Source organism: Drosophila mojavensis, unplaced genomic scaffold, assembly GCF_018153725.1.
Source record: "Drosophila mojavensis isolate 15081-1352.22 unplaced genomic scaffold, ASM1815372v1 contig_136, whole genome shotgun sequence".
Taxonomy (NCBI): Eukaryota; Metazoa; Arthropoda; class Insecta; order Diptera; family Drosophilidae; genus Drosophila; species Drosophila mojavensis.
Window position 1 is genome coordinate 28,630,743 of NW_025318667.1, and position 21,972 is coordinate 28,652,714.

At 39.4% G+C, this 21,972-nt stretch overlaps 1 protein-coding gene across 2 annotated transcripts in view; it reads left to right on the top strand.

Annotated features, from left to right (window-relative positions):
• The window catches only part of LOC6584905 (carbonic anhydrase-related protein 10), a 67,180-nt gene that overhangs the window by 14,270 nt on the left and 30,938 nt on the right, over positions 1-21,972 (top strand). The window lies entirely within an intron of this gene.

Consider the following 21,972-nt stretch of genomic DNA (forward strand, 5'->3'; position numbering starts at 1 on the left):
ATCGAAGTATATACATAAGTAGGTAGGTAACAAATGGGTAATAAAAGTAAATGCAAGAGAGAGGAGGAGATTTAGAGCATAAAGAGAACGCGAGATGAAGTCATGTAGCCTCAAATGAACTCGAGCTCAATTCAAGTTACATTTCAAAACTTTGCATTTAACTTAAGTAAACATTCTTTTCTAGATCAATGAAATAGTTCAGGAACAAAGTCAGCCAAAGACATGAATAAGTATAAATAATGGATGGGAATTGAAAGTTGTCTGCTAGATCCAAAAATAGAAGTAGAAGTTACGGCTGGAAGACAAATGGCCCAGTACCGCTGTGCCATGACCTTAGCCATTAGGCATTCGTTAGTGGGAGGCTAGGAGCTAGCGCAACAGTACCAGCAACCGCGACACCATCGACCAAATAACATCTCAAGGGCTGCCTCGCACCGCCCCCCGTATCGGTTGCCCAGTGCAGCCCGCACTCCAGCCCTACGAACGCCATGTAAGAGTTCAGTGTCGCACTTTGTGGGCGAGAGCAATATACATTTTAAACAGTTGGTCACTCGAGCGACGACTGTAACGTGTGGGAGATATAAATATGTTATTTGTGGTGTGCCCAACAGGAGTGGGCATGGTATAAGAAAGACCCATATATATATATATATATATATATATCCTGTGGCCAACTTTAATTAGATCTTTAAGTCTTTAAATTGAAATACAAATTATATATACATATATATTTATTTTGAAATACCTTTAACAAAAGCGGTCTTACTTCTGTAATTTTTATTTCAATTCGAAGAGGAAAGTAAATGCAATAAATTCACGTTAAAATTGCGCAATAGTCGGCGTCTGGGATCCGATTTGACGTCGCAAAAGCATTTCGGAATAAAACAGGTAACATCGCCTGAGTTAGCTCGGCACGCTAAATGCCCGCCTAACTCTTAGTTTTCGTACTAGTGCAAGGCTTGACAGCAAAAGAGAGAGAGAGAGAGAGAGAGATAGAGGAAGAGAGAGAAAGAGAGAGCGAGCGCATTATAAAGAAAATCGCCAGACGTAGACGACGCGTCGACGGCGTGCCAAACCCTCTAGTCTGGCCGATAAGCACGCCACGCTCTTGTTTGTGCCCCATTTTAAGTGCGCCTCCCGATTAAACAAAACATAAATTTTACAGACGATAAATCAGCTGAGAGCGTTGAGAGCTGAACAACAGCAGGTGCAACCTCCAAACTCCAAGCTCACATCTCCAACATCTCCATCTGCATCCCCATCCCCATCCCCATCCACATCCTCATCCACATCTATATGCATCCAGCTAGAAGCAGCGCATCCACGCAACTGGCAAACAATACTAAAACCAATGTCAACAAGATGGAATGCTTTTTTGTTGTCGTCGCGCCAAATATTTAATACCCTTGGGCATGTACAACTTAATTTAATTTAATTTTTTTTTATTTACATATAAGCAATGCATATCATAAAGAGTGTTTGCATAAAGAAAACTTAACGTATAATCCATTAATTGCTCGAGCTGCACATACAATATATTTTTTATAGATTAAGCGCAATTTTATGGAATCTATAAAGTTAGAATAATTAAGTTTAAATTGTTAACATTAACATAAATCTTTGATTCTACTTATTTAATACGAGTGAAGGAAAGTTAGAGGCGGGCATAGATAGAAGCTGTGGAGCTTGAAAGATCTGTTAGAATTAAGGGTAACTCACTTACACACTTGCTTACTTGTTCGGATGAATATAAACTTTGACTCATTTATAAATAGAAAACATCAAAAATAAATAAACAACATTAACTTTTCAGTTTAGGCTGTATATATTTTGACAGTCTTTGCAACTTATTTTCTGAAGTCAGCCATATACATATATTGCTCCCTCTATTCTATTCAACAATATTTGAAGTTAATTAGATTTCCCAATTTCCGATGTTGAAATTTGTCAGCTTTTGTCTGTTGTTAATGCTAGCCAGATTTATATGCGAGATAGCCTATCTGTGCTGTGTTTATCGGAGTTGATTGATTTATGTACTAGCAATGTGACGTTGTCATTGATGAAAAATGTTTCTAATGTATAGTGTAGTAAAAACGGTTCCGGGCTTAGATCAACCCAAATCCAGGATGGTTAACTTCCGTAGATCAAGAGCAGCTATTCGACCCAAAGAGCAAGCAAATGAAGCGAGATCATAGGCAAAGCGAGAGTGAGATTGGCTCACATCTCAAGCTTCGAGTGCTGTTATTTTGAGGGAGAAGCGCTTAGAAACTAAATTACAATTTCACTTTGACTTAACAGATTTCAATTTGTAATCGCCATTGTTTTCAAATTCCATTTTTCTATTATTCACTCGAATAAAAATCCCTCTCTTATTATTCTTAATAATAGTTGACTCAAATTTTTGTTGACTAAAATTAATTAATTGATTATTTTGATTTTTTTTGTGGATGAATGACGTTAAAGCTTGCATGATCTAAAATTCAACTCCGGAATCTTAGGGAGGCTTCTTGGCAATCTTTTATAATATTATATATATTTTTCCAAGTTTCAGAGTCTTCCAATACTTAACATATATTTATATACTTTATTTTATACTTTCATTTTTAATTTTTCAATATACATATATATTTTTAATTTAATTTGTTTTAAATTATCATTTTACTGTAAATCAAATGTGTCGCCCATTATTCTGCACTCTCGCTGATTTGAGCCTCGGCTAGCGCACTTTGATCGGATGCAAATCGAAATGGCGAAACTCGTGAAGAGACATATAATGAGAATAACTGCTCAACATTTAACATTTGCAAATTGTGAAGTCGCAGCAAAAAGCTGCAGAGCTCGAATCGCTGTCCAGTGCAATACGGCGGAGTCGCTGCTCCCGCCGTAGTTGGGCGCGTCTGCATATCTAAGTCCGCGGCGTTCCATTTGGATGGTGGCTGCATTTTTATGCTTCGCTTGTTTTCAAACTGATTTTACTCTGTTTTTTCTGTCCTCTCATTCTGTCGCAACCTTCGGTTACTTGACTTTTGTGTCATTGTTGCCAAAAGTCTGCGTTATTGTTCCATCTGCTCGTGCCATTCCCGTTTTTGTCGCTTACCCTACCGGTCATCATCATTATTGGCATTTTGCCATTAATTTGCGACCGAGAATTCACAAAAAAATATGTAAAACTACAGCCGAAAAGTTCTCGACTGTCGTATACCCTACAAATGTATGAAACGAGAAAAGAGTTAAGGGAAGTCACCGAGTACTTAGCTTACTTGAATGATATGCAAATAATAATAATAATATTAATAATAATAATAATAATGATAATAATTTGCTGCTAAGATATTTGCCTTATCCTGTTATTTGCATTAGCTAATAATCATTATACCACTTTAAAAATTAGTTACTGCGTATCACTATACTTATGCCTTATATTAAACGGCATGTCCTGAAATCAGATTTATTTTCAAACAATTTCGAGTGTAAGTGAAATGCTAAGTATACTACATATGCCCTCGTCGTGTAACCCATTCAAATGCTCATGAATTCGGATTGGTACCGGATTTTTATTTATTTCTATATGTAGCTATATATGTATATGTGAGTTACATCCATATATATGGACATTTTTATATTGATTAAACCATTATTATATCTTATATCATATGTAATGAGCTGCTCGTTCAATGAACCAATTATTATAATTATATCCCAATATACCACATATGTTTATATGTATCCAATGTATATAAATGTCTACTAAAGTTTGTTTTCAACTCGAAACTACCTCTGCAATTTATTTGCTTTCATTGAATTCGCTTTTCATAATCAGGTAACATGGAAATATCAAATATAAAAGGAAATGATTCAAACGCAATTGCGTATTTTTTCCTTCTATGATAATGAAGTGTGGCAGAGACTTCATTTGCTTATGACACTGAGCCATAATCCAATTTCAATTCGACTTTATTTTTGCATTATTTGAAACATTTAAAATTTCAATTGTTGCATTTCTCATTTGCGAATAAAAAATGCATCAGAGATAACTGAACAGACTTTTTATGCGGCCCGGAACCGTATTCATAGAACAATATTTTGGCATTTCTATATGTGACTACATATACACACACATATATACATACATATATATAGTGATAGGCTATATACAAACAAGTAAGAGGACTCTAGTCGAGACTGCTCGACTAGGAGATACCCTAAACCCTCTAATCTGATATTCACTCTGCACTTCTTTTCGGCACACATACATACACACGCACGTATTAGAACGCGCTCTGCTAACTGCGCAGTAAGCAGCGACTGCGCTTGGGCTGCGCTGTAGTGTGGGCAACATTATAAGAATTTCTTTGTTGAATAATTTAATTTCTAGACGTACAATCTTAATGAAACTTTCAGAACATAATCATAATGTTCAAATGCATGTATATTCCAAAGCACAAGTCTCTAGTACTTGAAATACGTCTTTTACAAAGGTGAGGGTGAGGGGGTGGATATAAGGGTGGGGGGAAAATTACAACAAAAATCGAAATTATATAAAATATATATAAGTCTACATTTAAAATTTGGAAGCTCTAGCTCTAAAGGTGTAGGAGATATAATTAAATAACTAGCATTCGATAAGGTTTTTGATCGATAATAAAATATCGGGAGTAGTTATCGATATTTAAAGAAAAACTTGATATGCGCGTGATATACACGGACCTAGGAAAAAAAATTTCAAGTCTCTAGCTCTTATATCTTCTGAAATCGACGCGTTCATACATACGGACGGACGGACGGACGGACGGACGGACGGACGGACGGACGGACGGACGGACGGACAGACAGACGGACAGGGCCAAATCGACTTAGCTCGTCGCCCTGATCAAGAATATATATACTTTGTGGGGTCTGCCACGCCTCCTTCTGCCTGTTACATACTTTTAACAAAACCATTATACCCTGATTTCCCATTTTCAATGGGTTCAGGGTATAAAAAATAAACTTTGCAATTTGTATATTAAAAGAGATTGTCCTGACTGATTGACAATATAAGCTGCTTTTCGGTTGGGGTTGCTGAAATATTTGAATCGTTATTTGAATGTGATAAATATGCCAGAGGCTGACATAATATTTGGATAATATAAAATAAAAAAAAGTAAAGAAATAAAATAATATATATATATATATATATATATATATATATATATATATATATATATATATATATATATAGTTTTTGCTTAGAAATTAATAGTTACATAACTAGAATCTCAACTGATGCGAAGGGGATGCATTGCCATGAATAGTTAGAAGATATACAGCTTTGATTTATAGATATAGTTATATGTGCTGCCACGCCTACTAGCCGATGATCAACTGCGATTGACCATGCCAGGAAAATAGATTCATTTAGCTCTTTCCAGAACCCGTAATTGGTATCAGAGTTAGCTTAGAGCTTTCGTTATTTTCCAAACTTTTGTTTTCGATTAGGCTCAGAGTATTTGGCAGTCGGTTGCACCTGTCATAAAACTTTCTTAATTCTTGTTCTTTTTTGTTCATTTTTGTTGTTTCTGGGCTCGCGGAGAACAATGATAATTAGCAGCTCAAATAATCAAGTGCAGCTTTCATTTTCACAATGCTATCAGCGAAAAATTGAAAACAAAGAGGAGTACGGACAAAGTCTCGCTGGGGTGTCCCAGTCGCAGCCCCCACTCCTGCTCCTGCTCCTGCTTCTGGTCCTGCGCTTGCCTTGTGTTTTGTGGACTATTCTTTTGGCGCTGGCTCTCGTTGTGGTTACAAATATTTGGCCGGGTGTTCGAGGCTAAAATTTTATTGAATGGTAACGCCGATTGGCAGTTCAGTTCAATTTTAATCTGTCTTAATTGTCGGCTTCGAGCTGAAAACAATGGCTGAAAGGCCGGTCAACCGGCCGCTGAATGCCATGAAAAGAACAGAACTAGGAACAATTAACAATGCGTGGCACACAATTAAATACCCTTTTTCGATGGATACAAAAAATAAATATATATATATATATATATATATATTTTATTTTTTTTATAATGGTTTTGTGAAAAAGTATGTAACGGGCAGAAGGAAGCGTGGTAGACTCAAAGTATATATATTCTTGATCAGCGCGACGAGCTGAGTCGATATAGCCCTGTCCGTCTGTATGAGTGCGTCGATCTCAGAAGTTATAAGAGCTAGAAAGCTGAAATTAGCAGCAGAGCGCGTTGTTATACGTGCGCCTGGATGCATGTGTATGTATGTGTACATAAATGAAATGCAGAATGATTAGAACATCAGCATAGAGGGTTCAGGGTATCTCCTTGTCGAGCAGTCTCGACTGGAGCCTTCTTACTTGTTTTTTTTTTTTTTTTTTTTTTTGTTTTTTAAGTAAACAACTAAATTGTTTTCAATTCATCTAATCTAGTTTCCGGAACACACTTCAATTGAAGCCAAATTAGATACTGGAAGGTAAATTTTTGAGTTTAGAGAAGAACTCAGGGCAGCTATGAATATTTTTTGTCACCATTAGCTGAATCTAGATCCTTATGATTATTGTTAGTCAATCAATAATGATTGAGACTATTAAATTATAATATAAAGGAGTGACTAGAAGTAATCGATTACCTTTGCTTATCTTATAACAATTCAGTTCTCGGATACCGTTCAGCCACTTGTATATAGCTATGAAGAGTTACACAGTATCTCTTTGTCTTAAGTAGTCTGATGCTTAAGTATTTAGCATTACAGAGTATCTTTTAGTCGATCGATTCAAAGTGGATACCTGATACAGTAGAATCAGGCTTTAACGATTCGGCTTATACCGCCCGTATGGTTATTGCGACGGGAATTCTAGTCCCCAGACAAACTTATATGAGTAAACTCATATGGTTATAGCGTCTTCCGGTCTTCCCTTGAGCGCCATCATAGCCAGATTCAAGTGATAAAGCGTTACAGAGTATCTCTTAGTCTGTCAAGTTAAAGTGGATAACTAATGCTTACCTTAAGGTTTTCGTAGAAGTGAGTAGTCTTACAGAGCCTTATAAGATCGTGTTGAGTTCAATCATAGAATTTGACCGCCATTCATCGACATGAGCGCGTGTCACGTAGTCAGCTACAGCCCAGTTTTTACATTCCCTAATTCGTTGTTGTACTAAGTATAATTTCAAATTTGTTACTTGAGTCAAAATCAAAGTTAGGGGTCATCGTCATGTGCGCATTATTTCCGGATCATTTGTGGCAGACCATGAACAACGACAACAAAAGCAACAACAACAACAACAACAGCAACAGCAAGAGCGAAATAAAAGCAAAAAGTGCCTTTAAAGCGTGGCTGAATTTTACGCTTAATTTAGCAGTGGCAACATTATGCATACGCAACCAATTCAGAATCGATTGCGATGCCTATATCACTGTCAATGCGTACGCTTCAAATATCAACAGCAGCACCAACATCTGGCCAGCATTATGTGGCCCTTGCCTAAAAGAGGGCAATGCTTTTTTTTTTTTCTTTTTTTATCTGACAATACAGCACTAAGCACTTCAGGCACACCCAACAACAACAACAACAACAATAACACGAATATAAATAATCATAACAAAATGTGAACGTCAAAAGGTGAGGCAGCCCCTAAAATGGCTCAAGAAGCCATTGAGGTTGAAAGAACTGGGAGGCACAGTGGGACAAACAGCAGAGAGTGCAGACAAAATAGACGGACAAATAAGCGGCTGTTCCTATATACCAGTATATCGCTTGATCTAAATTATATATCTTCAGTCAAAAATATATTTAAATTTTTTAAATTGCCTACTCAATCGAAGGGCAAGTGGAATTGAGTTCGCGATCTAACCACTGTGCTGGCAAGATCCTAAGATCCAGAGCGATGCGTGCTGCTAAAATGTTATGGCCATGAGCTCCAGCATCCATTTGCTTGCATCGCTGAATGTGCCGCACAGGTGATGGCAAATTGATGCTGTTATTGTCAGGCGCCTCCGTTTGCGCCTCACGGCGTGTAGGTGTCCTGCTTTGTTTCTGACATTGCTACTGCTGCTGCTATTGTTGTTCTTGTTGTTGCTGTTGCTGTTGTTGTTGTGGCTTTGGTGCCAAAAAGCCAAGCCCTGTCAAATGTCATCGCTTGACTTCTGCCACCTAAAAGCCCCATGTCCACCCCCAACCGCCGAGTTCTCACGTCCTCTCATGTCAGACGGCCATAATCATTGCCGTTCATACATAATGGACTCATTGATATTCGCAGAAAGCAACAAAGGCAGTTACAAAACAACAAAGGCCAAGTGGCTCTGACTTTTACATCGGCTGCCGTTCTCACAGTCGACAGTCCGCAGCCCGCAGCCCGCAGCCCACAGCCCGCAGCCCACAGCTCGCAGCTCCCAGCTGACCCACAGCCTAAACTGGCCCGTTTGTTGGCCTTGTCGTAACGGTAATTGCCAACAAAACGAGTGATTAACCTGACAATACACGCCAGTTCATACACACACACACACACACATATATATGTATATACACACATGTTAGTTGCAAGCTGTGACTGTAACTTGAACTTTAGTTCTGACTGTGATTGTCACTGCGACTGTCACTGTCCCTGTCACTGTGACTGGGACTGCGACTGCGACTGCAAGTGCGAATGAGACTGCAAGTGCCACAACGCCCACATTCCATTCCTGCTGCGACCTTGCCCTGTGGCCGACATGGCGTATACTCGACGCTTGTCACTCCGCATACGGGTTGACATTCCTGCAGCTAATGTTTAGCATGGCTAAACTACTTGCCCCGTGATCCCCACAGGCAGAGAGCGTTTGCCATTAGTGTTACACAGAGCCGGCAATGACAAAACTGCAACTGTAAAGTTGGCCCCACGTGAAAAAGTCAACCGAAAACTAAAATAACGAGAGATTTTTGGTCATCTGTCGTGATAGCTAATACATATTTAAATGTTTGTTAGAAAAGCAGATCAATATTATATAAGCTTAGTTAATTAATTTATTGTTTGATAACTTATATTTGGACTATAGTGCAGGATAAACACAGCCTAGATTAAATGTAGCTGAGGAATGAATCAGATAATATTTAATTTAGAACAAATTTTTGAAGGTGTATTTGGTTGTGAAATTATAAAGATTAATAATTTGATTTTAGCTCTAAAATATGTACACATCGCCCGTCGCTCTTATTATTAAGTCGTAACGTAGTAGATGTACTGGAAAGTGTATCTAGAATGACAATTTAAAGCTTATTTAGTAAAGCATTTCATTTACATTGAAAAGATGTTTGTGCAAATCAATATAAATTGATTTATAATTTAATGCATATTGTAAATACTTTAGCAACAATTGAGATTGCGTTCTGTTTGCTTGCAGTGTAATTTCCTATTTTAAATAGTTGCCAAGGTCTCTTTGCATAATTTATATGATTCAAAAACTGCGATGGGCTCTGCTCTTGCTCTAAAAGGTGGGAAAGGAAATGAAGGTAGTATTTTTGATCTGTCCTTGCGGATGGCAGCTGTGGTCTGTTTGATAGGCGAGCTGTGAGTGGGTGGACTTATACATGTATGGCGTATTGCCTATCAAATTTGATTTACTATTGCGGTATTAATAGCGGAGTCTAACTTTTCAGTAGTATTAGTGTGAGCGTAAGAGATTCTTGTTGTTGCTGTAAAATATTATCTGAGTTAGTTTGCTACGATACACGATTCTTATTTTTGGGTTCTATCCGTGAGAGACAGAGAGAAAGGGAAAGATAATTGTTTTCTGCTGCGCTTATTGATTGACCAAGAGAAGGCGACTAGAAATTCGTATTCTGGAAAAGAACACTGTGAATTCTAAAATCCAAACGAATGTTGTACATAATATATGTATGTTTTGCCTTATTTAATATGAAAAAGCTAGTTCTAGTTCCAGTTCTGATTCAAAATAACTTAATATGACAGACTATAAACTTATTGGCGCTGCCTCAAAAACAAAAAACAAAAAACAAAAAAAAACAAGTAAGAAGGCTCCAGTCGAGACTGCTCGACGAGTATGCATGCCAAATTTCAGCTCTCTAGCTCTTGTATCTTCTGAGATCCTTTTGCTCATACGGACGGACGCACGGACGGACGGACGGACAGGGCTATACCGACTCAGCTCGTCGTCCTGATCAAGAATATATATACTTTATGGGGTCTGCGATGATTCCTTTTGCCTGTTACATACTTTTCACAAAACCATTATACCCTGATTTCCCATTTTCAATGGGTTCAGGGTATAAAAAGGTTAGTTGCCGTCTAAAGAGATGAACCGCCTCTCTATAGACTCATTGTCATTGACAATCATTTAAAATAGATTTGAGTTGGTTTTGGCTTCAGCTTCGAATTGTATAGCCAACCGCACAATTTGATGTGTTTATATATAGATTTTTCATAAAAAAGGTTTCTGCATATTGTGACATTTCGTGTTTGGATGTTGATTAGTTAAACTCGATCTTCCCAATTACGTTTAGTCCACACCCTAAACGGAGTAGAGTTCTCATACTGTTCAGTTGGGACATAAGCCCATGTATATGGGATATTTAAAAGCTCGGGCAGAAAAAAAAGCAGAATTTCTCAAAGACAAACGCAATTTGCACATAAGCTCTTTTCATACGCTTTTCGAAGCACTGTAGAAAAATCTGCATATTGTGCCGCTTAGAGCCGCCTTTACATATATTTTCATTTGATTTAGTTTGCTCTTGTTGCTGACACTAGAATCTGCCTGGGAAAACTTGCCAATGATTTAATTTGATTGGCGGCGCCAGATATTTGTGTTTCCGTATTGTCAATTTGCAACGAATTGATTTACATATGCAAATACGGCAACACCTTAAATTGTTGTAGCAAAAACAAAATCAAAATCCAAAAAAAAAATAGACAGAACAAAATCAGTTGATTGTGAAATGAAATGTTAAAATGAATTTCAAATTTGTCACCTAACGGAATTTATAGCCAGCAAGCAGCAAAATATCTGCTGCACACAAATTTATGTAAACGCAAAAACAATAATATTTAAATGAATGCATCTATCAGAATATGTTTACAACTGGTCGAGTGCTTAGCCGGATCCCATAACGAGCTGTTTACTCCTTGGGAGTTGTTTACACCGGTATTTTGGGGACTTTGAGTCCCATAAGGGAAATTAAGCCTGCCGGAAAATGGGAATTGGAGAACTATGAAGGGATAGCTGCTTAACTCTACTACGCTCTACAAGAATACAATTTCATAGCGAAATAGTCATAATGATAAGAAAGACAGGAACTGAAAGTATCCCATAATACGAAACAGAGGTACTTTAGGTAGTCGATTTGGGAAGGAAGAAAACTGGACTAGTAATACTCTCAACTCTACTTGAAATAATTAAGCCATTCGACTTTAGATGGTCCTCTACGTACTGCCATGAACTACCTCAATACGGTTTCAGTTGCAATAAGAATAGATGTCATACAAGGAAGTGTTATCTGGTCAATAGTTGACACTTTAAGTAATTGAATTCGGAAGGAATATGTAGGCGTGTCTAAAAACAATTTAGGAATAGAACTAGGTGATGGATCAACTCTTTACAAACTATTTTAAGCGTTCAGTTACAAAACTGTTGAATGATTTTGAAGCCGTTGGCAAATATATATTTCAATCACTAGACTTACATGTTCATATAGAGAACACACTTAAGAAAAACATAAGAAGCTTTTGCAGCTACTCCACTCAATGATTTAGCTGTGATGGGTATGCGTATAAGTCGGATGGATGAACAGAGAACTGGATAAGCTCAAGAAAATACAATATATACTTTTAGCGCGTTGGCGTGCTGTTTCGTTTTAGTTGTATAAATTTGCTAGATAGAGTCTACTAAATACCTCATAATTAATACCACTGGAAATCATTTGACTGTAATGTAGCCGATTATGAAAACTAATTATGTATTTTCCTTGTCTGCCACGAACTCCTCTTAAATTAGGTAAATCAACTATTCCGAGATTCAGTTGAAACGTTCAGCACATCAAGGGGTCCGTGCGTAACCAGAAATAAAGCAGGAAGTTTCCACGTGTCAGGATTGTCCTTTACCCAGTCCAGGGCTGTTCTCAGTCCGCCCTCTCGGTTTCATCTGCATTTTGTCGGGAGCACGTGCAACAATTTGTGCATTGGGCTATTCCTTTGAACTTGCATAACTTTTGCGGCTTTTTAACGGCCCGGCTCGGCTCGCCTCGGCAGTAGCTTTATCTAAACTTTGCAATGCAGTTAGGAGCTAAATTAAAATTGCAAGTTTTGACTCTACAGCCCTACGATGCTGCAGTTGCTGCAGTTGTTGTGGAGCTGCCGGGTTGCCGAGTTGCTTTGCGTGCGACCCGAAAAGCCGGCTCCAGTTTCCATCTTGGCTTCTGCCTTTTGATTTTGCTAATAAAATTGTCAAGTACGTTTTGTCAAAATGCCAAAAATGTTGTTTGAGAAAACGTTCAACTTCTGGTACGAGCTAACCGAGCTGAGCGACCGACGCGGCGTTCGTGTTTTTATACCCTGCCCGATTAAGCCTCGGCAGGAAACGGGCAGCTGAAGTCAACAGTTAAGTTCACTTGTTCGGAACAAACACTCATTCAGTTTTTCGATATATCGAAACGTTGATCGGAATGTTGAACACAATGTATTCTATATATGAATTGATTTTTAAATAGTGCGAAAAAGTTCAGCCTTCTCGGTTTATTCATGGCATAGACATTCGAGAGTACTACCTTATGAATGAGCTCTAATAACTCTGCAAGCAATCCAGTTTGCAGGGTATCTCCTAGTCGGTCAATTGGGGTCTAGAGACCTTCTTCTAGTTGCTCTTATGTTTGTTTGACTGAGGTAAGTTTTGCATGCAAAACATGTGTAAAATTGGAGAAACGCTATCAACTGGCCAAAAGCGTTCGATTTTATTTCTTATTATGCCTTAAGGAAGAGCAGAACGTGCCTTCGTTTGCTCTGGCTAAACTAGCCAGCTGCCCAGCTGGACAACAGGCAAGCCGGTCAACGGGTCAGCTGGGCAGCTGGGAAGCTGGGGGCCTGGATAGTTATGCTTCGTTGCTCAAATTAAATAACACAAGGACCGTTGGTCTTTGCGTTCACGAGAGCGAGAGAGACATCTGAGAAAGTGCTGGAGCGGCAAGTGATATACCTGGAAATGACTAAAGCTATTTATGTTGGCTATATAAGAGCCGATTAGAGCGAGGCTCGTATAGTTAGAGGCTAGTAAATTTCTTTGCTATTAGCAAGAGACCTGGAGTATACCTAGACTGCTGGCATCTCTTGCCGGCATAGAAGAGTACAAATTGTTCAGTTAGGGCACTTGGAGCACTAGAGATTGTTTTACATTCCCCTTGGCTTGAAAGCCTTGTCACATTGCACTTTTGCCGCTGCAGCCGTTAAGTGTTCCCATTTGGATGCCTGGCCTGTTCTAGGGCGTACTTAACTTTGGACTGAACGAATGCAGAGCTGCAGGAGCACGCTCAATGCGCATTTTAAATAGCCAGAGCATGGGAGCTTCAGGTATCGGGATAGGCGGCCAGGTCCTTCAAAAATTTCAAAAGGCACACCGAAAAGAAGAGCGAGTGAAAGTGCAGTATCAGAGAAGGCAACAATGTGCAGCATGCTTAAAGTTTGTGCCCCATTTCCACTTAGACTAATTAACTCCGCCGTCACTTGACTCTGTTATCCATGTCGTGGACGCCCAGGAGCTGCAGTTGGGCCGAGCAGCTGAGTGCAGCAAAGCCGTTAGTGGATTGTTGCAGTGGTTCTTGGCTGTTGTTGTTGTGGCCATACGGTCATCCGGTCATCCGGTCACTCGCCGACAGAAGCAAGACCGCAGACAGTCGAGCAGCATCATTAAAACTCTTTGCTGACTTGTGGAGAACGAGCTCTGGAGCGGGAATGCGAACGGGAGCGGGACGGAGTATGGAAACAGCCACGAAGTGGGCGAGTGGGTGGGGGGCACTATAAAGCAATATCATCCCCGAAATATTCTCGCTTAACTTTTCACTGATTGCACCGCTGGTCACTTGGCATCCACAGCAACAGCCCGAACAATCAACAAGAAGTTGCTGCAGCATTTCAGAGTGATGCGAAATTAACTAGTTGCGAATGCAGCTATGCAGCCAGCTAAAGAGCGAGCTAGCCAACGTCCATTACTTGTCAAGCCGCACTAAAACATGCAGCATTTGCTGTCGTTGCTGCTGCTGCTGCTGCTGCTGTTTAGGGCCTTTTCTTTGTTAGGGGAAGTGGGGTGATCTTAAGATGCCTTCATTAATAGCTTGACTGGACTGCGGACTTTTATACGAATGATTGTGAATATACACATACATATATGTATATGTATGTACTACTATTAGGCCATCTGTTTTCCATCTAGCTTCCAAGTCTTCGGCTAAGCTTTAGCTAAAACAGAGTCTCTTGACGGGCAACGCCGGGTGTTTTGTTTGGCATTACAAACTTTTCTGCCAGTTGGCATACAAAAAATCCAATACTGAAATTTAGTGGATCTAGCTCAGTATGCACAATAGTGTTGGAAAACCAGTTGCTACATGCAAACAGTTCTGTTACATACGCATGCAAAGTTTTCAATTACGCAGTTTTTTAATATGATGGGTACATGGCATATGCCTTGCATATAAAGAGCAGAAAACAAAAAATAGTTGAGAAGGAGCACACCCATTCTCTCTCTCATTCTCTGCCTCTGTCTCTGTCTCTCTTCTCGCACACATGCTCACATAAAGATTATACATTCCGTTAAAGTTGCTTGAATTCGCACCAACTTCGCCAGAGTCCAGCCCGGTCCGGAGAGTGTTTGCATTGTTGCTGGCACATTTTTAGCCATTTTCCAAATGCACTTAAAGCGCAAATGGAAATCGAAAAGCAAAAAATGGCGACAGGCCGCATAAAATGTTAGTACTGTGTACGTAATTGAAATGGCATTTACCATTAGTCAGCCGGGGGCTGGGTCTTGGCCTGGCCGCGGGCATGGGGTTGACTGGAGGAGCCGAGGGCTGCAGGGGCTGGGGGTGGTCCCGGGGCTCCGCACATGAACTGCGCGCTGAACTGAATAGCTTGCTGAGTAGGATGTGATGGCTGCTAAACAAAGGCGTGGCCCAGGCATCCAACCATACGAAACAGAAACTCAATAAAAATCAAAGAGCAAGGTGTGGCAATGTCGCGGGGCAGCCAGTCAGTGGCAATGGCTGCTGGTCACTTGGCAAAGCGTAGCAATGGAAGTTGAAACCAAGCCAGTGCCCCAGCGAAAGGGAGAGCAAGGGAGAGCGCGAGCGAGGGAGACGGAGAGGGAGAGAGAGACATGATGGACAGAGGGCAAATAATAGGCGACCAAACTACATGATTGAAAGCTTTCACTTGTTTGGGTTTTTAAGGCATGGCACACTCGGCTTTTGTGTACTTTAGACCACGAGCTCCACTCGCACCACCCCCCCAGCCAATTTGCATACAGCTTTGGCCAACTTTCCCCCGGCGCGATTGAGGCGAAAGGCGCGTAATGAAAACTAATAAACTAAGCAAATGAATTGCAGGCGATAGTAAAACTCGTCCAAATGGAGTGAAACCCTAGTAGCTCAACAATTAAATGGCTCCGCTGAGCTGCTATCCACGCGATGTTTTATCTACGAGTCCGACAACACTGGAGCGTCTTTCCTTTGGAAAACGCTAGTCTATCAGGGCGTATACTTAATGAGGCATATCGAAATCTATCTATCATTATCAAGCTTAATCCTGTCAAGTAAATTTGCGTATAACTCTAGTCATTTGTTTCAAGTCCTACAAAGATATTATATTTTGAGTATTCTCCTATAATTTTAATTTACCTAAAAATCCATCTATCTACATATTTAGATCAGCCTTTTAATGTAGTAAACTATAATTCCATGCAATCATATCAAGCTTTAATTCAAGAAATTTATTTTCAATATTTTGAGCATCCTTCAAAGAAGGAAATGTTGGGGGAGTTTAGTTCCTCATGTCGGAAAAGTATTTTAAAATCTGTCTATCCATATATTTAGCTCCATCTTTTAAAGTAGACTCTCTCCGTAATGAATATGCTACAATTCATATCAAGTTTTTATTTCAAATTGATCTACACGTCTACATAGATCAAACACTCTAAATAGACTCTTGCTTATAATGAATATGATTCCATCCAATCGTAACAACAATTTTTTGAGTATCCGCAATCTATTTATAAATATAAGCCAAGAAATATCTGGGGACTTTAATTATGCATGACGGAAATATATATCGAAATCTATCAACCTTTTCAAACAGACAAGCGCTTGTGATGTGTATGATTCTATTTACTCATTTCAAAATCTATCCAGAGTATTATTTTGATGTCAACTGTTTTGTAGAATAAATTCATTCAGTGGGATCATTCATAGTCTTGGCCGTATTCAACTCAAGCAACACAACTCGATATAGAAATTTATGCGTAGTGTATACACAAGTTGGACCTGACCCAATCGAGCTGAAATTAGAAATAGCTAGGATATTTAGGAATCCATTGCCTACGGCGGCCTCTATCCACCATCCGACAGGCAAAGGCGCAAATGGTCAGCTCTGGCAGAGCACAATAACGAAGGCTAACAAAATGCATAAAATATTGCTGGAGGAGGAGGGACTCGAATTGTCGTCTGCCCCTTTGAATGGCTGCCAGGACAACCGAGAATCCACTTTTCACTTCAAAGCCCGCCATTTGGGTTGGGCTGGCAGTTCGTGCTGGTCCGGGGCTTGTCCGGCTGAGCCAACTTGTTGTGGCCGTCGCGCCTTTTACTATTGATTACAAATAATACTTATCATTATCATTTGTTGCCGCTGACGACGCGACTTGACAACTTTTTGTCTACATTTTGTCTGCGCTGGATGCGCCGCTCTGCTGGCTTTCAGCTGCGAGCAGTCTTCAGCGAAAAGCTAATAAACTGCGTTATTTGCCGTTAATTGTTTCTGGCCTATTATTGTTATTGGGCTGGCGTCCTACGCGTCCCAGCCGTCCCGATCGCTGTCCACTGCCTTCCGCCGGCTGCCGGCTGCCGGCTGCTAATAGCTTTCAATTTCAATGCCGCGCTTCCATTTCATTCCGAGAAGCACAGGAACACTTGTTAACAACGCCGGAAATTAATGGTGACACTTTATTGGCGCTCAATTGTCTTTGCCTCCGTTGCCACCTTTTATTGTGCCCTGTTTGCATTTAATGAGTGGAAGGCTATAATAATCGTGCCAGGAGATCTAAGCGGTTTCAAAAGCGAACTCTTCAAATGAAATATTTATGCCTGACGCACGCCTACAAATTTGAGCACGCGTAGAACGAGCTATAAATAGGGTATCTATGTGGAATAAGGGAATATCAAAAATCAATGCTTAGGCAGAAACGAGCTGCTAAGTTTACTCTTAAGGCTGGCAAAGGACAAGTTGCCCTAGCTAAAAGATATATTTTGGAGTAAGACTTGGAGCAGTTGAGTAAGTCATTAGCTCTATGCCTATCCCGATGTTTAATTTTCTTAAATTTCTACTTAAACTTGTACGGGTGAGACGGCCTTATGCCAGGATATATTTACTTGGAGTAAGTTTTGAAGAAGAAGTCTTAAGTTTCTACGATAATATCTTGTAATGAGGAGAATCTGCAATCTAATCAAATACATATATACTTAGTATTACTAATACATTATCACTTAATATTATGGTATTAATATCTAGATCTGTTTTCATGTTGCAGTAATATCAGTGATATAGAAGCAGAGCGATGAGTGTCATCCGATGAAGAGAATACAACTAGAAATTGTCATCCAATAAGTCAAAAATCTAAGCTGCAGTTTTACTGTACTTCGCTAGTACAGCGAAGTGCGATCCTGTTATGTTAAATAGTTGCCAATTGGGAATATTCTTCATACAAATTAATCTACTTTTTCCCTTAAAACATCTCATCTTTATTGTCATGGACTATGCTCTTAACGGGAATCAGGGTATAACGGTTTTGTGAAAGTCTCCGTAACAGACTGAAGGAGTTGTGACAGACTACATAAAGTGGATGAGTCGATATTGATATGTCCGTGTGTCCGTTCGTATGAACGCCAAAATTTCGTAAGCCACAAAAGCTAGAGAAGTGAAATATTTATATTTATACTCGTGTACACCATATGCAGCAGATGTATATCATATTATTTTCGTTAAATCATCCCATTTCATTATTATCGATAATAATCTACTGAATATATTTCGAAGGCTGTTTTACTAGATATTTATGATTTGCTTCAAAGACCCATGGCATAAATTAAAATCATATGTAATTTTGAAATTTAGAATACCACGCCCCTGCACCCCATATTAGAAAAAAATTGTTTGCCATTTTCAATGGGTTGAGATTATAGCAACGTAGATCAATTACTAAAGATTTTTGCAATGGAAAATTCATAGATTTGGATACTAGGGTGCTCGGTAGTCCCTCCAGAAGGGAATTTATTTATCAATTTATGTGTGTAGTTGCATGCGTGTGTATGTGTGCATGTGCTTTAGTAAGCGTGCATAAAGGAATCGTAGAATGATTGGAATATCAGCTCTTTGCACGATTCAGGGGATCTCCCACTCCAGCAGCCTCCATTAAACCATTCTCAACTGGTCTCAAATTTATTGCGAAGGACAGCATAATATTCTGTTTTTCTCCCAGAAATCATATTAAATTATAATGTGAAGTAACCGAATTGACGCGATTCCTTGCTTTATAGCCACACTGTTAAAGAGTCATCAGTGCTAAATGTTTTGAAACTAACGGTTCTAGGAAACTAGCTGTCTACTATCTCCACATAGCTGCACCCAGGGCGTGGTCCATAATTGATGTTGAAATATTAAACAGAAAAAACTAAATACCGCTAGGTGCACAAGTGCTGGCCAATACCCATCGAATGGCGCACAACCAAATTCAAAAACTTTTGCCGTGCAATGTGAAGGAAATAAAAGAGCAGATGTTGGAGCTGGCAACAGCCACACATACAGAAGCGCACAATAATGCAAACAAAACAAAACGCAAAAACGGCATCCATTTAATACGAAAAGAAAACACACACACACACATATATATATATATCCCATTTAAAGGTGCCGGAAGGTGGGCTGGTGGGGTAGAAATGCAGGCCAGGGATGGAAACCGGAAGCAGGATGAAAAATTAAATGTCGAACTGGAATTGAAAATGGAAAAAGCGCGCGCTGCATTTGCACAATAACATTAAGCCAAAATTAAACACGAAGCATTTGGCAAAATACGCGCCAAAGACGCCAACTGGGGGCACCACCAAGCCACCCACCCAGTCAGCCAGAAGCCAGTCGAACATATTTCGATGCAAGGAGCAACAATTTGTCGGTGAGGTCAAGAGCCCAAACACTTGGCGTTGCAATGACGCGAACATTTTCAAATCCATTAATATCCATCATTACCCATGACTTTGCAACAATGTTTCGTATACCCTGTATCTGAAACGGCGACAACAGGCATGCCAGCCTGCTTGAAAGTCCAGACTATGGCTAGTCTACCAACCAGGTGCACTCTCTTCTTCATTCGATTCACACTTGAGCCAAGCTCAGCTGAGCCAGCTAACTAACTATTCCATATATACATACATATGTATATGCATGTTTGATGTAGTTTTTACTTAGGGCTCTTCGACTAAATTTGACTGGCCTTACCTCTGCTACCTGCTACAGGGTATATGTCAGCTGAACAGCTCGGACAGCTCTTGTCATCATTTTATTACTGTTGAAAGCCCGACAGCTTTTAAACTCTTGCCTTTTCGTGACTTGAAACGAGGTTTGCAACTCGACTGCAGTGAATTTGGTTTTTATTATTTCGCACCAAATGTTACAATTTTTAATATGAAATATTTTGAGGGAAACTTAATCGACCTCATAACTTATCCCGATAACAACTCGTTCTATGCATAACTGGAAAGTCGAAGACTTGCCAAGCATTCATGACAAGACAATCAAGGCTGAGTTATACTGCGAGGCAGAGGGAAAGGGTCGGACCGAAAGGAGTTGAGCTGGGGTGAGATCTTTTGGTATAGGTATATCTCTTTGATGAGAGAAATATATGCATATCCTGAGAGATTGTTAAAGTATAAAATAAGTCATCTCTCATACGCGTTGTCTAAGAGCATTAGAGACAAAAAGGGACAGATCTAGTCATAGATGTTTTGGTATAGGAACATATATCACTTTGATCGATATCCTAAGAGAGTATAAAAGAAGAAATCATCTGTGATACTAAAAAATATATATTTAAGAGGAGAATAATCAGTATTTAGTAGTAGATATATTCATACATACATATATACATACATATATACATATATACATATATACATATATACATATATACATATATACATATATACATATATACATATATACATATATACATGTATACATGTATACATATATACATATACAGCCAATGGCATAGCTGATATGCCCCTGGGCGGGCTATTCAATTACAATGCACTTTGCGAAATGTGGGGTTACAAAATGAGCAGTACTTTTTAATGACTCAACATTTCGTCATTTTTTCGTGAATCCTGACACGGGTCTGAGCGAAGAACGTAGAGCGCTGCTTTTGCCCGCTGGCCCGCTGGCTCTCAAATAACAAAGTGCTTTGGGCCTTCTGCAGCAGGTGGCGCGCACCGAAGCCAGGGCTGTCGATGTATGTTAAAGCCAACAAGTGACGGAAGTGAAATTACAGCGCATAGAAATTAAAACTCAAGTAAGCAAAAATCATTTCAAGAGTTTTCTGTGTTTTCTTCGTCTTCTTCTTCTTTTATTTATTCGGCTGCGACCCTACCAGGGCGACGAAATTCGTGCCAGGCTTAAGCTAAGCAAAGAGTGGGCTTTCAGTCACACTGCGAAGCCGTTGTCAACAAAAAATAAGCAGCAGAGAAGAGAAGAAGGAAAGAAGAAATCAAGAACAAGAAAAACTGCTTTGACACGTAAACCACTAAATACTCTACCGAGCTAATAAATACAGATATGTGGCAAGTTCTATAGCTAAGGTTCGTGAGACTGGGACTTAGCCATTTGATAATATTAGCTAAGACATTATTACAGATAGAAAACTCTATATACCTAAATCATCTTATATACACAATGAGTTTTGATCTATTACACTTCATCAATTATTTTGCTGATATTCCAAATTGAATGGCTTGCGTTCAGCTTTTAATATTAGCAATATAGAAATAACAAAATTGAATAGATTCTATTTTGAGTATCTGTATATACAATATGAGCTGACCGAGTTTCAATTGATTCCTGATGAAATCAGTTAAGCTCTGACCTACAATATTTGGGCTTTTATTGAATCTGTTATTCCTTATTGTTCCTGCCTTAAACTACTTGTTTGGCTTGCAATTAACTTCGTAGTCATAATGAATTTACTCGTATTCATATCAAAATGCCTTCAGCTACTCTACTTTGTATGGAATAATGGATTAAGATATTGCGGCATTTATTGAATGCGATAGTCACATTCAATATGTCTTTTGTCTTGAAATTAGCTTCATGTTGAATGATGAGAGTCATACGCAAACGAGTGCTCCAGTCGTAAGTGCCCAGTTAGGCGATACGCTATACCGCGCTGGTATTTCAGATTTCTTTGATATAAACACTGAAACGCATACACGCACACACGCACTTACTCACACGCACACATGCACACACGCACTTAGCTGCTCACTTTATGCATTGGCAGTGCTTCCTTTCCCTTTTCCCTGTTGAAGTGTCATGAGTGTGTGTGAGTGCGTGTCTGTGTGGATGTGTGTGTGAGTGAGTGTGGGTGGGTGTCAAGGGAAAAATGCGTATAAATGTTGCGAGAAGGTAACTGCAAGGCTAGACAAATCTGACTTATTAAGTTAACTGATGTGCTGGATGCGAGGTGCCAAAGGGA